The sequence below is a fragment of the Chelonoidis abingdonii genome, chromosome 21, assembly GCF_003597395.2.
Source record: "Chelonoidis abingdonii isolate Lonesome George chromosome 21, CheloAbing_2.0, whole genome shotgun sequence".
Classification (NCBI taxonomy): Eukaryota; Metazoa; Chordata; order Testudines; family Testudinidae; genus Chelonoidis; species Chelonoidis abingdonii.
Genome location: NC_133789.1, coordinates 1,644,809 through 1,659,035, shown reverse-complemented (window position 1 = coordinate 1,659,035; position 14,227 = coordinate 1,644,809). Strand labels below are relative to the sequence as shown.

General features: G+C 46.9%; 1 protein-coding gene across 2 annotated transcripts in view; it reads right to left on the bottom strand.

Moving 5' to 3' along the window:
- RAB5C (RAB5C, member RAS oncogene family) overlaps positions 1-13,961 on the bottom strand; it is a 31,023-nt gene extending 17,062 nt beyond the window's left edge. Inside the window, exons 1-2 of one of the 2 annotated variants that reach the window (XM_075059771.1) lie at positions 13,860-13,937; positions 8,732-8,836 (exon numbers count right to left, since the gene is read on the bottom strand). The gene's annotated coding sequence lies outside the window, so the exon portion shown is untranslated. Of the gene's footprint in view, positions 1-8,731; positions 8,837-13,859 lie in introns of both variants that reach the window. The other variant, XM_032789025.2, reaches the window with a different exon arrangement.
- Positions 13,962-14,227: the final 266 nt, after the last annotated feature.

Here is a 14,227-nt window from a genome sequence, read left to right as displayed (position 1 = left end):
TCTGAAGTCAGTTCAAACTCATGATGATGAGAAAAACAAAGACTTGCATGTCAGTGCCTGGTTCAGACTCCTACCATCCAGTTTGCACGCAGATGCCTCCTTCCATAAGGGAACTGCAGAGACTGGTTAAGAAGAGGAATCCCACCCCTTGCCTCAAGTTACCACTTCCAGAGGATTTCTGGATCTTTAGCTTCTCACTGTCAACAATTCCCTCCCTTGCACAGAAGTAACAGCTTGCTATTCAGCTGATCAGAGAAAGGCTGGCCCAGGAGAAGTTCAGAGGAGAACCTCTGCAATCTTGGTCAGGATGCAAGGGAAGCCATGGGGCCTATTCCAACTAGTGAGATTTCAAAATACAGACTAAGAGGGCAAAACAAACCACACATACTTTAAGAGGAAAATGAGACTGCCTAGCCAGGGATATCTACCAGATAGCGACTTGCATTACAAGTCATTGTCATTTGTTCTATTAGTGTTAATAGCTATTTTCCGGTCTCCATTTTACCACAAGCCAAAATTGTTGCAATGGTACTTTTTGGTTTAACAACATATGTCTCACTACCATGGCAATATCAGCTAGGAGAGGCAGACCACAGACACTAACAGGGAAGTACAAGCTGAGGCTGCAGACTGCCAAGCCTGCCAGTGGGCAGAGGCAAACCAAGGAAAGCCTAAGGGGGTGAGCTGAGGCAGTCTGTGCCTGTTGTGCCACACTGGAACAGACAACTAGAAACTGATACTATGGGAAGGTGAGGTTCAGAATATAGGTGAGCAACACTTTAGGACCTGATACAAGAAAAGTTATTTTTACACATCAAATCTGAATGCACAGAAGTGAATCCCTTTTCAGTAAGCAGGAAGGGGACAGACTGAAGTGAAGCAAGAGAACATGTTGTCCATGTACCTGCCCAAAGTTTGTGGTGACAGCAGCCTCCAGTAAGTTTTGCCAAAAGATTCAAGGATTGAACCCTAAAACAGAAGTTCTAAGAATCAAGCCAGAGGCAAAGATATTTAGCAGACTTCTACCAAGGGCTGCAGGGAGCACCAGGCCATCTGCAGACACTTCTTGCTGATTTAAGACCAGTTTTGTTTGGGGGTAGAGGAAAACTGGACTCTCCGGTGAAAGCGAAGTGCTGCAGTTCAGGACTTCAGCAGAGCAGGAACATCCAACTGCAACTACCCTAAATAAATTGGTCATGCACTCAGGACTGATAATATGCAGTTAGGTTCATACCATACAGTTGCCAGAAACTAGAGTTCTTTAGAGTAAGAGATCCCAGAAGTCGGAGGTCACATGAGGTTCAGGCACAATCTTGTACCTTTGTGTTCTTTGCGTTGCTGTGGAGCTCCCCACTGGGCAAGGCGCGTGCTCCTGCTGGATGACTCCCAGCTCTTACATAACTACAGGCTGTGATACAGAAACCCCTCCCAGCAGCCCTGTTGGTTTTGAGGCAAGGGATAGAGGTTTATTACCAGAGTCCCTGCCTAGCAGTTTATAATGATTCAGCCCATCACCGATGCTGCTATAGCATCCAGCTCTGTTCAGTCCTCAGCCTTGCTGGCCACAGCTGCTGTCTGCCACTCTTCGTTAGAGAGACTAGTAACGAAGAGCTTCAGACAGCATCTTGCCACTCAGCCTTCAGCGTGGAGTTTCATTTACAAGATCACCATCTTATTCAAATGGTTTTGCAGACATTAATTATTGCAACACCAGTTTATAGCTGGAATTTTAATTTAAACCAATGTCTTAGCTGGCTAGTTGGACAATGCCTTAGAGAGGACTTCATGTCGCTCTCTACCTCCTACCCTTCAGTGTCACACTGTCGCTGCGTAGGCTCAGCACGGGGAGCTGGACCAATACACAGAGGAAGAAATAAGCAGAGGAGCACTGAAAATAAGCTTTCAGTTTTACATTTGCTATGAAGGGCTTGTTAGGGGCCCAATGCATTAGCCCAATTGTTAGCCGCATGCTGCAAGCCCTAGAATGGTATTGCTGGACGACAAAGTTTCAATGGCCATGAAATTAGACATGACCAATGGAGTGTCTGAGAAACTGATTATAATTCACTATGGAAGCTGTAGTCTCTCTCGTGTTTGCCAAAGATTTGTACAACGTTTGCCAGCCAGAGAACACTCAGCTTTGGACAATTCTGCTGTTTCCTTCACAGCTCCTTTGACATGAGGTGAACAATGTGAAGCATAAAACGTGAAGCAAGGAGGAGAAGTTCAGGGATTCTGGGTGTCAGTGTTGGGTAACCAGGCTAGATTTCTGCTTGGAGCATCTCGACAGGACACTAGGCTGCAGGGTTTCTTTATTCTGCCCTATTTAGGGTACCTGAGCTCTTGGGGCATTTCAGTTTAGAAGAAAAATACTGTCAAAACTGCAGCAGCGCAAGGCAGGTTATACTGATTTTAGAGATTTAGCAAATAAGTTACTACCTTAGTACCTAGGCACGCTGACAATTGTTTAAAGCACAGCCAGTACCAGCCTCCATGGTAAGCAGCTTTCCCATCAAGTGGAGCCTTGCAACCTGCTCTGAAAGTCGACACACTGGGCTCATTCAGACCAAGGGAGAAGTTCCAATGCCAACGGCCCTTCCCACCGAGCCAGGTCTGGATCTGGGAAACTCCAGATCTGAGCACCTGCTGTAACCTGAGCTGTGGATGTCTGGAATGGGAAGAGGTGGTCTCAAACAGGCAGACCAGGGGTCATGGAGAGCTTTAAGTGTCTAACAACGGAACCTTAAAAATTAACCAGTAACCCACAGCAGACAGCACAGATCAGAGCACCAGGGACACCCCTCCCTGAGAAGGGTTCCCAATTTCACATCCGGGAAGAGGGTGAAGTGTGATTTGCTGATAGCCTAAATTACTCAGCAGGCCTTACTTCCTATATCAGGGTCTGAGTAAGCCACTTCTGCTACACTCAAGCCCACCATCCTTAATACATGACATCTGATTGCAGCTCAAAGCACAGGCAGATGCACACTACAGGCATGTCTACACTGCAATTAGACTCTTGTGTCTTGCCTGTTCCAGCTGGCTCTGATTCCAGCTACAGGACTGTTAATTGCAGTGTAGACATCTGACCTGGGCTGCAGCCCAAGCTCTAGGATCCTCCCATCCCACAGGATCCTAGAACCCAGGCTTTAGCCTGAGCCTGGACATCTGCACTCCAATTAAACAGCCTCTTCACCCGAGACTCATGAGCTTGAGTCAGCTGGCACGGCCCAGGCACGAGTTTTTAATTGCAATGTAGACATAACCTACTATAGCCAGGCTCCCATGCAAGCTCATATGAATCCTAAGGCTTTATGGACCCCTTTGACAACCAAGTTAGTGGCTTAATTTCTGCTTGCATTAATTTATTCTGAGGAATAGCTTGGCAGAACAGCTTTGCATGATCCACTGAGGCCTTGGCTACACTGGCGCTTTACAGCACTGCAACTTTCTCACTCAGCGGTGTGAAAAAACACCTCCCTGAGCACAGCAAGTTACAGCACTGCAAAGCGCCAGCGCAAACAGTGCCCCAGCGCTGGGAAGCGTGGCTCCCAGCACTGCAAGGTAATCCCCACGGGGAGGTGAAGTACCTGCAGTGCTGGCACCGCGACCACACTCGCACTTCAAAACGCTGCCGCAGGAGTGCTCCTGCAGCAGCACTTTGGAGTTTCAAGTGTAGCCAAGCCCTCAGTGCATTAGCCTCTCTGTGGCAGTGGGCCCATCACTGGAGATGGCTATACTGAATGGCGGAGCCTGTGCACAAAGATCACTGCATCTGCAGCAAGCTATGTAAATAGCCACACTCTGCTCAGGTGACAACCACTCAAGAAAAAGCCCCAATGAAGTACGTAGACCATCAGCTACTGAAGATGCTGCCTGAGTTCCTTGGCAGGGACACCTTGGAGTTAGTGACAAGTAAGTTTTGCTTCACCTAAAACCAATAAAGGCACACTTGTTCTCTCCCAAGGTGAGTACAGTGTACCCCCACCCCCACCCCAGCAAACTCCTTTGCCTTTGCAAAGCCTGTGTATTAGGCATTTAACAACTATTTTCCTCCCCTAATCAAGGCGTCAGCATTCACAAACAGGCCCTCGAGAGCAGCGTGCTGTGGAAGGGCAAGACTAAAGCCTTGGTACAAAAGCAGATTTCTGTCTAAAGGTTGTTTAAAAAGACCATGGGTTAGACATGTTCTGACCTACCCCCCTGCCCAAGCTTTTCTCCAGACTCCGAGGGGCTTGGTTACCATGGTACTGAAGTACACACTTCATGCAGTAGGACACATGCTTAGCTACCTGATTTGGAGGCACAGAGCCCTTTGACTGAACATTTCCCCAGCCAAAAACCTGATGCGCTACTTGATAAGCTAGTCTTGCAAGAGGAAAGCCACAACTGTCATCTTACCATACGAGATTTGATCCAGCTAACAGCATGTGTACCACATGGACATGCTTACGACTTTCCTCTCCCAGATACCCTATCCCGAGCCCACAGCAGCTCGAGAACGACTTTGCACTTCACAATTTCTACAGCCACAACCTGCACTTCCCTCTGCAAGCTAAGGGAAGGAACACCCCTGGGGAGGGCTGTAACCAATGAGCAGGCCCCGTGTCCACCGAACTAGTGCCCCGTCAGGGTTCTAATCCAGGTGCTCAAATCACAAGTCAAGGGGTAGCACATTGCTACTGTGCTGGCACAAGTCATGCTAGAGTTTCAAAGTACATCTACCTTAACTAGGAGAACTGGAACTGCCAACTGGATTTTAAAAGTGCTTCCATTCTGAAAAGGAAGAGAGTTAGTCTTTCAACAGAAATACAGTTAGAGGCATGGCTACCCCAGAACTCAACACCTGGCTGTTTCCTCAAGAGAAGGGAAACAAGTTTGCCTTTGAAAGGCCACTGAGAGTCTAGATCTGTCACTTCTGAAGTTCTGTGAATAACCTGCAGGACATGCAGCTTTTGCTGACCACCAATGCAGAACATGCCATCTGTCTCCCAGTTTGCACATGGCACTTTCACACATGTATCAAGCCGATCTGTTCTGCCAAGAGAAGAGTTTGTGTGGAGCAGAATAAGAATTCTAGCCAGGCTCCTGGGAACGTCTCCCAGCAGAAGCTTTACTTAGTGATTCAATTGAGGCAAACAATTTAAGCAGCATTCAAGCTAATGGAGCTGCTGTCTCCTGAAGTCATTCAGCTTCATTAACAGAATCTTCTCACTGCAAGGCAAACCCACAAAGAGGAAATTCAGTCGAGAATTGAGTTGCTAATATTTGAACAGGCAATGCTAGTGGGACAAGGCTACAGAGAGCCTAAAACTGTGTTTCTTAAGAATGACTATGTCAGACAGATAGTATAGGAAGGGAAAAGTTACTGTGTTACAGCTGTACAGGCTTCAGCCACAGACTTCAGCTTCCCAAGATCCAGAACGCACTGACTACAGTGACAACTCTTGCATTTTTCCATGATTGATATTCTCAAGCCAGCCATTGATGCCCAGTAAAGCACAAACATCTGCTAACCAAGGCATCTTCCTGCTTTACCACCAGTTGGCAAAGCTTGCAGGCAGGGCCTAAGTCAGAACATTATAACAGGGCTCAGGAAAGTGTCAGGTAATTCCTGTCTAGTACCAGTCCGAGTGTGCCAATTTAGCTCAGTGATATCTTTACGTGGCAAGGGAATGATAAGAACTTGCATAACTGAACTCAGGTAAAAAACATGCACAGGACTTTAATCAGCAACAAGCAGTGACCAGAGTGACTGTGCCCTGAGGACTTGTACAGCCACAGTTCTGGCTAAGGCTGAGCCTTCTGCTGGATTTTCTTCCAATCCTATGGCAAGAGAGGTTCTGTTCCCAGCTCCGCCAGTCACTGAATTGTTCTGGATGAGTCACTTCACTTCTGCAAAGTGGGTATAAATCCTGTCAAGAGAGACACTGGCTTGTCTGACTCCCTTGGAGAGTTTCTGGAAAGAGACTCTGTAGTTAGAACAAGGCATCAGGGACTGATCAAGGGACACCAGGAACGGACTCACTGTTTAAAAGTGTTCTGCTTACTAGTGTTACAAGGAATACCTAAAGTTTCTGACGCTGACATTCCCTTTGTATGTAGCAAGTCTTTTCCCGGCCAAAAAGACACTTATATGGGGAGAAAAGAGCTCCCCTTCCCCAGAAGTGGATTTTTAAGAATGCTGTACTTTATCAAAACAGTTTAACTTAAATTGTGAGTTGTCTGCAGGCCACTCCAATTGTTACACTTGTTACAGCTGCTTGGAGCACATCTGCTGAGCAGTCTGTAACTGGCATTTGGGAACCAGTTAGACATCCTGAGCACGCAGTATGAAGTATTTTCTCCCTGATCAGTGTATTCGCACCTGAGAAATTAAAGCTGATCTAATGTTTTCAGAGTTGTCATTTCATAGAGCATTCACTAGAGCCACTTCTGCCTATTTTACTGTTTCCAAGAACAGCACATCTAAAGCATTTCTGTTCTTTAGTTCAACTGTTCCGGGGGAGGGGGGGTGAGGTGGGGGGAGGGGAGAATCATGCCACTGATGCTACAACACAAATTTCTCATCCAACAAGGTGGGTGTTTGAGTCATTTGTAGCAACATCTTGCATAGAAAATGGATTTAAACACTCTTAGCATTGACTTTTTGACATGAAGATGGAAGCTGTAGTATTCACTTTAGCTCAAACAATTCACAGAAAAACTTAACTCCTATGGTGCTAGGTTTTGTAACCAGGGCTCCAAGACAGGTGTGTATCTGTTTGGAATTGTCAGTGGCAGGGTCTTATGTTAATGTCTTCACACAGATTTAAAAAAAGTTTTTAAACCCAACAAACAGAAGGTGAAGAGTCCAGAACCTCCACGACCCCTGTGTTGACAAGTTGATACTTTGGAAGGTAATTACACAAGTTAAGTCTGCAGTAAGACAGGGGAACTCAGGATATTCAATCCGATCAACTCAAACACTGCCACATACCCAAGATCCATGACAGGATTATAGTATCTGGCAATTTAGTTACATTGCAATCATCACTTCAGATCTTTATCTGGGTCTCAAGAAGAGTTAATGGGGAAAGTCCTTAAACAAGGATTTGAACTAGTTAGCTATTTTTACTCTGTTAGTTGGCTCACTGCTATTAAGGTTAAGTCTCCCCAGGTAAAAGCAAAGTAACATCTACCAGTTTCAGTAACCAGAGGCATGCTCTTTAATGGGGCTCATGGGTGTGGTAAACACACTAAAAAGCCAAGTAGAAAAGATCACTATTTGTTATGTTCAGAGGTACCTAGAGATTGTGGTGTTATAGTGGTGATAGCCAATGGGGCATGTTTAAGATAAGATGCCATGTTCTTTAGCTATGGAATCCAGCCATTACCACACATTAGAGCCCTCATGGCTGTGAAAACAGATCTTTAAAATGTGAACCAGGTGTAACTGATGCAGTGCTATCTGTCTGCAATCAGCTGGACAATTTCTGTTCCACTGGCTGTGTGTGGTGCTGGGTACATCATTTAACCTCAGTCCTTCCCCCTTAAAATTCAGTCTAGTTGAGGAAAACACTCCCCTCACCATGGCAAGAAGGGTGCTTGTAAAGCACCCATGGATTGGGAGCAATATGGTGAAAATGAAGTATGAAGAACTATGCACAAGGAATTCCTTGCTGATCCAAGAAAGGAAAAATTCTTATCTTATTAGACCACACCTAAGGCTTGCAAGGTTCAGTCAGCCACCCCCCATCATAAGCACAGACTTAACATAAGAAAGAGAAGGAAATTGAAAAAAGTTATAGGATGCTAGTACCTGCTAGGATCAAGTACTGTTAAATGCATCAGCTTACTTCTGACAAAGCACAGCAGTTAAGTAAGATTTTAATCCAACCACGAAAGTGACCAAGACGGGGTCATACCAGCTCTATAAGATTCACAGGAAGTTCATGGGTGCTCTGGTTGAGGCTTTAATTTAGCTGAACAATCTGACTAATGCTTTAGAAACAGCCGATATTCCCCTATCAGATCACCATGGCTGAACTGAGAAACATACAATTAGAACAGGCTGAGGTACCGTGTCTGTGCTTGTTACTAGCACATAAGGAAGGTGACAAGGATATTATTAGACACTGCAGTCTCACTAATGGCACCCAAGCACAGCATTTTTGTTTACACTACTACAGCAATGCAAACTGGGATGACAGACGAGATCAAAGTGATGGAAGGCAGCCACAGAAGCAAGTCTTGTAACATTGCTTTGGCTAAGCCCTGTACTTGGCTCATCTGTCACCCCCAGGGACAACGCTCAGATTCCATTCAAACTACTTTTGCTAACACCCTCACTAACAAGATCTCAAGTGTAAGGGGATGGCACTTCCCCATTAAGTGCTATAAGAATATGGTAAAAAGTAGTGTCACAAGCCAAAGAAAGGATTGTGCAGTGTCTTATTCCCTCTTCTGTTATCTGGTTAGAGGGTAAAACCCTCTGGGAAAGGATCTCTTTCTGAACACACAGAGCACATAGCATGGTTCTGGGAGCACAGAGCTCTTGCCAAGGACGAGAGTTTATCACAGTGTAAGCTCCTGAAGGCAGAATCACTCAGTCTACTATGATCCACCATCTCTAGTTTTTGGGGTTCATCCCACATATATTGTGACGGTCTCCTTAGACATCTGTGATGTAGGGAGCATTAGTGCCATTCTACAGAAGGGAATGGAGGCTCAGCTAGATGAAGTGGCTTACTTGAGATGAACAGAGTCTGCAGCAGCTAGTGCTTGAACCCAGGAGTCCGCATCCAAGGCCAGTGCCTTCCCCACAAGGACCTTCAGCTTGCTGCTCTCACTGTGACTGTACGTTGGCAGTGAACATGAGAACATAAGAACATAAGTGGTGGTGGGGAAAGAAAATGCTTAGGTTGGTAAGAGAGGAGCCCAGTCCACTTCTAACAGGAACTCTTCCATCCAAAGGAACACTCTGCCTACTTCTGAACCAGGACTGGAGAGCTCCCCACTCCTTTGTTAGTGGAGGGGTTACATGGGTGATGCTGAGTGATACAGCATGCTCAAGTGTTAGTGTCCTATATACACATTCTTGAAAAAGTGTGTTGGGAAGACATCCTCACACCCTCAACAACTCGCTGCATGGAGCACTACAACATAAGACAAGGATGAGACACCAATCAGATTCTTTTATGGATTCATGCAGCTCATTCCAGCTCACTAACAGGAAATGGCACCTATTTTAGAGTTTAAAATAAACCAATTGCTCCCAGAGACATTGTTGGTAGTAGCCAAAGACAATATGAACTTTCCTGGCAACTGCTTGGAATTTTTATGGAGTTGCTCTGAAAACCAGAAACAGGCCTTGCTTGCCTAAGAGTGACTAAAGTTCATGCCCTGAGGGATGGCAGCAAGAAACTGACATTACTACTGCACATCTACACTGTTTTCTAACACACTGAGCAAGGAGATAGCAGAAATACATTCGAATAATTCTTAGAAATATGGGGAGTCATTTGTCTTAAAGGATTTTGTAAGCTTCTATCATTACACGTTAACACTCAATATTATAGGAAAAAAGTGGCTAGTTTTAATCTCTGCATGTGAAAGGACTTTATTGTGGTTTTTTTGGTTGTTTTTTTTAACCTGTCCTCCTCTCCTTTATAATTCATTAGGAGATCATTTTAACTTGTCTGGGGTCTTCAGCACAGCAGCAGGGAGAAAGATGGTTAATATGAAGGAGGCTGTAAGACCACAAAGATGATTTGTCAGGGGTCTGGCCCAGACTGAAGCCCACCTGAACTGCAATTGACTAGAATTGAAGTTGGTGCCTAAATCCAGAGGGAACAGTTATGTACTGACAGGAGATGGCTCTTTTCCATCTCCAGCTACTCTTACTAGAACTGAAGCAATTCTTAGAATAGGGTTACTCCTCCGCTGTTGAGATACTTGGATTTACTTTCATTTCCAGACAGCTTTGCTTTATTTCTCAATTAGCCTTGCCCCACACAGGGGAGATTAGGAAGCCTTCACCCTGCACCTCCACACAAAAAGTGACAGGCCTACACCAAGTTGACTGTCCCTTTTATTGCTCTGGAATTTAGCAATTTAAAGTACTCAAGTGTCTCATTTTAAATTGCTTAAGTTTTGTCTTGTCTGAAGGCCACCCAGCATGCCTACAGAAACTCACAGGTTATATCTGGCTCATTTTCTAGAGCACACAGACAGTAACTTGGAGTAGCCTATAAAAGTGTGTAGGCCATTGGCTCACTCTCTAGAAGGGTGACTGTTAAACAGATGAAAAACATCTAGATACTTGGACTTATGGCTCTGTAAGATAACAGTAGCTGAAGATGTAGGGCAAGATTCCAAAACAGGATTATTTCAGCCAGTCAGAACAAAGCGAGCTACTCAGTGACCTAGAAATGTCAAGTTATTTCTCAACATTGCAATTCTGGGTCACTCAGTTGCTGTGTGGAGCAGATCCCTGGTGCAGGGTGGCTGACTACATGTACTGCTCTCAGAATTCCACATTCAGGTCACAACAATCATAGCTGCTTCCATGTCTGGCCACCCAAAGCACCGATCATCAACTGTAAGTTGAAAAGAACAATCCAGAGTGTGGTCAGAGGAGAAGCAACCAAGTTCCAAAGACACGAGCACATTAACTCAAGTAATCCCTCTTAGGCCCTGGCCTATTGTATTCCAGACTAACAGGCCTCTCAGCACTCCTGGCCTTGCAGATTAATAGTTTGGAATACAATTACCTCAAGCAGGAAGAGCTCACAAGTGATCTATTAGCTTGGCACCAAGGTTCAGATACATTGTCTCTTCTGCCAGTTTGATCTAGTACAAGCAGCACATCTCAATTATTTTGAGCTCTTCTGTAAACAGAAAGCCAGGAATAGAAGCGTAGGTCAAAACCAAACTGTCCCAGTGTGATCTCTTCCTACTCTTTCTTTATACTTTAAGACTTAAATCAAGGTCAAAGCTGTAAACAGCCATTTACAGAGGCACAAGATGTGAAAGGTAAATAGGGTGACCAGATGTCTCGATTTTATAGGGACAGTCCTGGTTTTGGGGTCTCTTATATAGGCTCCTATAACCCCCCACCTCGTGTCCCAATTTTTCGCGTTTGCTGTCTGGTCACCCTAAAGGTAAATCAAGATACATGAATGCTGCCTGTAAGATCCCAAACCAGACACTGCTGACTAACATGCTGATTTCCAAACTTTTCATGACTTGTAAATGAAGAGTTAGGTAGGTAAGTGAAACAGCCACAAGACAGGAATTCAGAGTCCTGTCCCCTCAGTGACAGTTTATATCACTAACGCCCAGAAGAGTGCTCAGGAACACTGCTCTTGTACCCTTTAAGTGTTAGTAATACCACATTTTTACTCCGTTCATGTGTGTTTTCTGTTCCAGTTCAGTGTATTAGTGAGGTCTATGTCTGATCCTACTGTCACGCAGTATTACCTTTCCTCTAAAGATGTTAAGTCACCTTCAACTTGATACCTATTCAACTGTGAACTCCAATGCCAACTACTTCCTTCACTTCACACACACAGCGGGCAAGACTTTCTGAAATAGAAGACTGACATTAGGGTCCTAAATCCATTAGCAACTGCTGGGTTCTGAACACTTGAAATAAGGGACTTGACATTTTTGTGCCTTTTTTGGTACTTAACTTTAAGCTCCCATTTTTGAAATTCCAGGGCAGTTTTTTTTGGTCTCCCACACAAGACAATTTTCTAAGAAATACAAGCTCTCAGAAAGTAGAAGTGCAATAACCTTTGCTACAAGTCATTGATTTCTCCTCATTTCTATTACAGAACGTCCATACAAAAGCACCAGTGTAGAGGAGATGTAGAGAACTATGCAGTACAGTAACATTTGCTCATAAATAACCAGAACAGTTACAGCTGGTGTGGTGGTTGTCATTCTGTAAGCCTGTCACTTCCCCCATGTGTAAAGCCTAGTAACTCAAGCAGTACCTATGATTAGAGTCAAGTCTGAAGAAAGCGTCATATTGCCACACACTAACTGGAACATTAACAAGTCAGCTTGCAAGTAGGCTGCCCTTAAGATTATTGCATTATTATCTAACCAAGATATGATACTCAGGGACAGCACCTGCATTCTGTCCTATAGAAAAATATCTTGTAGCAGACTCCCACAGGAAGTGTGCTACAACACAGGACCCTCTACCAAGAAAGGTCTGCGAAGGTTAGGTTTTACACCAGGATGTGTCCGACTAAGTGAAATCCCAGTATGGGGAATTTACACTTTAATAAAAGAGCTTTAGCTAGAGGAATCTACTGTAGGACACCATGTTTTCTTTGGTTAGACCCTTTACTCGTTGCACTCTTGGTGATTCACCCCCCAGTCTTTTGAGCCAAGTATCACATCCACATCAGAATAAGACAAAACCTTTCTCCAAGGCCACATTACAAGTTTATGTCCAAGTCAGGATTGGAAGTGAAAGTCGCCCCACCTCACAAGCCAGTGTTCGTTCCAGACCAAGTGGCTCCTCAAAGCCCTGGTTTTGGCAGAATTTTCTGCCTTGAAGTTTCTGCCCAATAGTAAATCAGCACCAACTGCCATAACCCTATAGTATGACATTCAACTTCTCCACATACATGTGACACTAGAAAGTCTAGCGCTCGGAAACACTGTGTCAGACCAGACCCGTGTCCAGTACCCAGAAAGCGAGAGAGATTATGGCATTACCCAGTCAACCAATCCAGTTATCTGGGAGATCCCTAGTGGTGGGCAGGCCACAGAGCTCTGTTTGCAGGGGCAAAGTGAATCATGAGTCAGAACACATTGACCAAGCGACAATACAGACCAGAGGAAGGGGAAGTTACTAGGAAGCTACTGACTGTTCATAGCCACAGAGACATTAGAATGAATGGGGCAGGGGGCAGACTTGAGTTTGCTTCTCTTTTCCCCTCATGTAATAAGTCAGTTACCAGCAGCTGCTGTCCTGGGTAGAGGGTGTGGGGGTGGGGTGAGAGAAGGCCCAAGATTATGAAGTCAGCCTCATCCAAACTAACCTACTGCTCTAACCCCACTTCTCCCCACATCCACCTAAGCTGGTCTCAGGTGACCAGGGACGCAGAGGTGACCTGTGTAAACGGCCCAGGCTCCCAGCTGCTCCCCAGCCCCATTTACACACTCACACCAGCTAGCTAGGAACCCAGTCAAGTTACAGAGGGAATAACTCCCCAGTACCCCTTGGGCCTGAGCTAATCTCTGGTGACCCCTGACAGGGAGGGTTGGCCAAAGCTCCCTGCAATCACACTCCATGGGTACAACCTTACATGTGGGGCAGAGAATAAAAAGGACAGCGTGAGAGACAGGGTCTCCTGAGCTCAGAGCACCCCTGTCCCAGCCCAGTCCCTGCTTGTCAGATCACACCCATGCCCCCAGCTCAGAGCCCCCCTCCTCCAAAGCCCCCACCCCAGCTCCCAGGGGGCAGGACCCCCTTCTGCCCCCAGCGCCAGGGGATGGGACCTCTGCTCAGAGCCCCCCACCTCCCAAGGCCCCCCTTCCCCCTCAGCTCATAGCCCCCCAGCTCCAGGGGGCGGGACCCCCAGCTCAGAGCCCCCCATCCCCAGGGCCCTCATCCCCCCACACCTCAGAGCCCCCTGGCTCCAGGAGGAGGGACCCCCAGCTCAGAGGTCCCCTCCCCACCGGCACCAGGGGGCGGGACCCCCAGCTCAGAGCCCCCCTCCCCCCCGGCTCAGGCTCCCCCTCGGCACCAGGGGGCGGGACCCCCAGCTCAGAGCCCCCGTCCCCCCCGGCTCAGGGACTCCCTCCCCGCAGGAAGGGTCGGTGCCCAGCTCAGAGCCCCTCCCGGCCCCACTCACGGCTCTGGGGTCTCCTCTCGCCCCCGCCCCAGCTGGGTCTCAGGCTGCGGCCTCCACTTCCGCCTTTCAGCTGCTCCGTTTCCGGATCCGCCCACCCCTTCCGCTCCGGCCGGGCGGGGTGAAAGGCAGCGGCCGACGCCAATCATCGAAGCCCTGCCCACCCTGAGGCCCGCCCCCCCCGCCGGACGTGAGGCGCAGGATGGCTGGGCGGAGGCACGTGACGCACTCGCGGGGACCGATGGGAGTTGTAGTCCACAGAGGGTGGGGGAAGCGGTGTGGGGAAAACCCGAGATTGAGTCGCTGCCCCTGGTGCTGCCTAGTGCGGGGAGGGGAGGAGCCTGGGCGGGGGCTTGGTGCTGGGGGAGCTG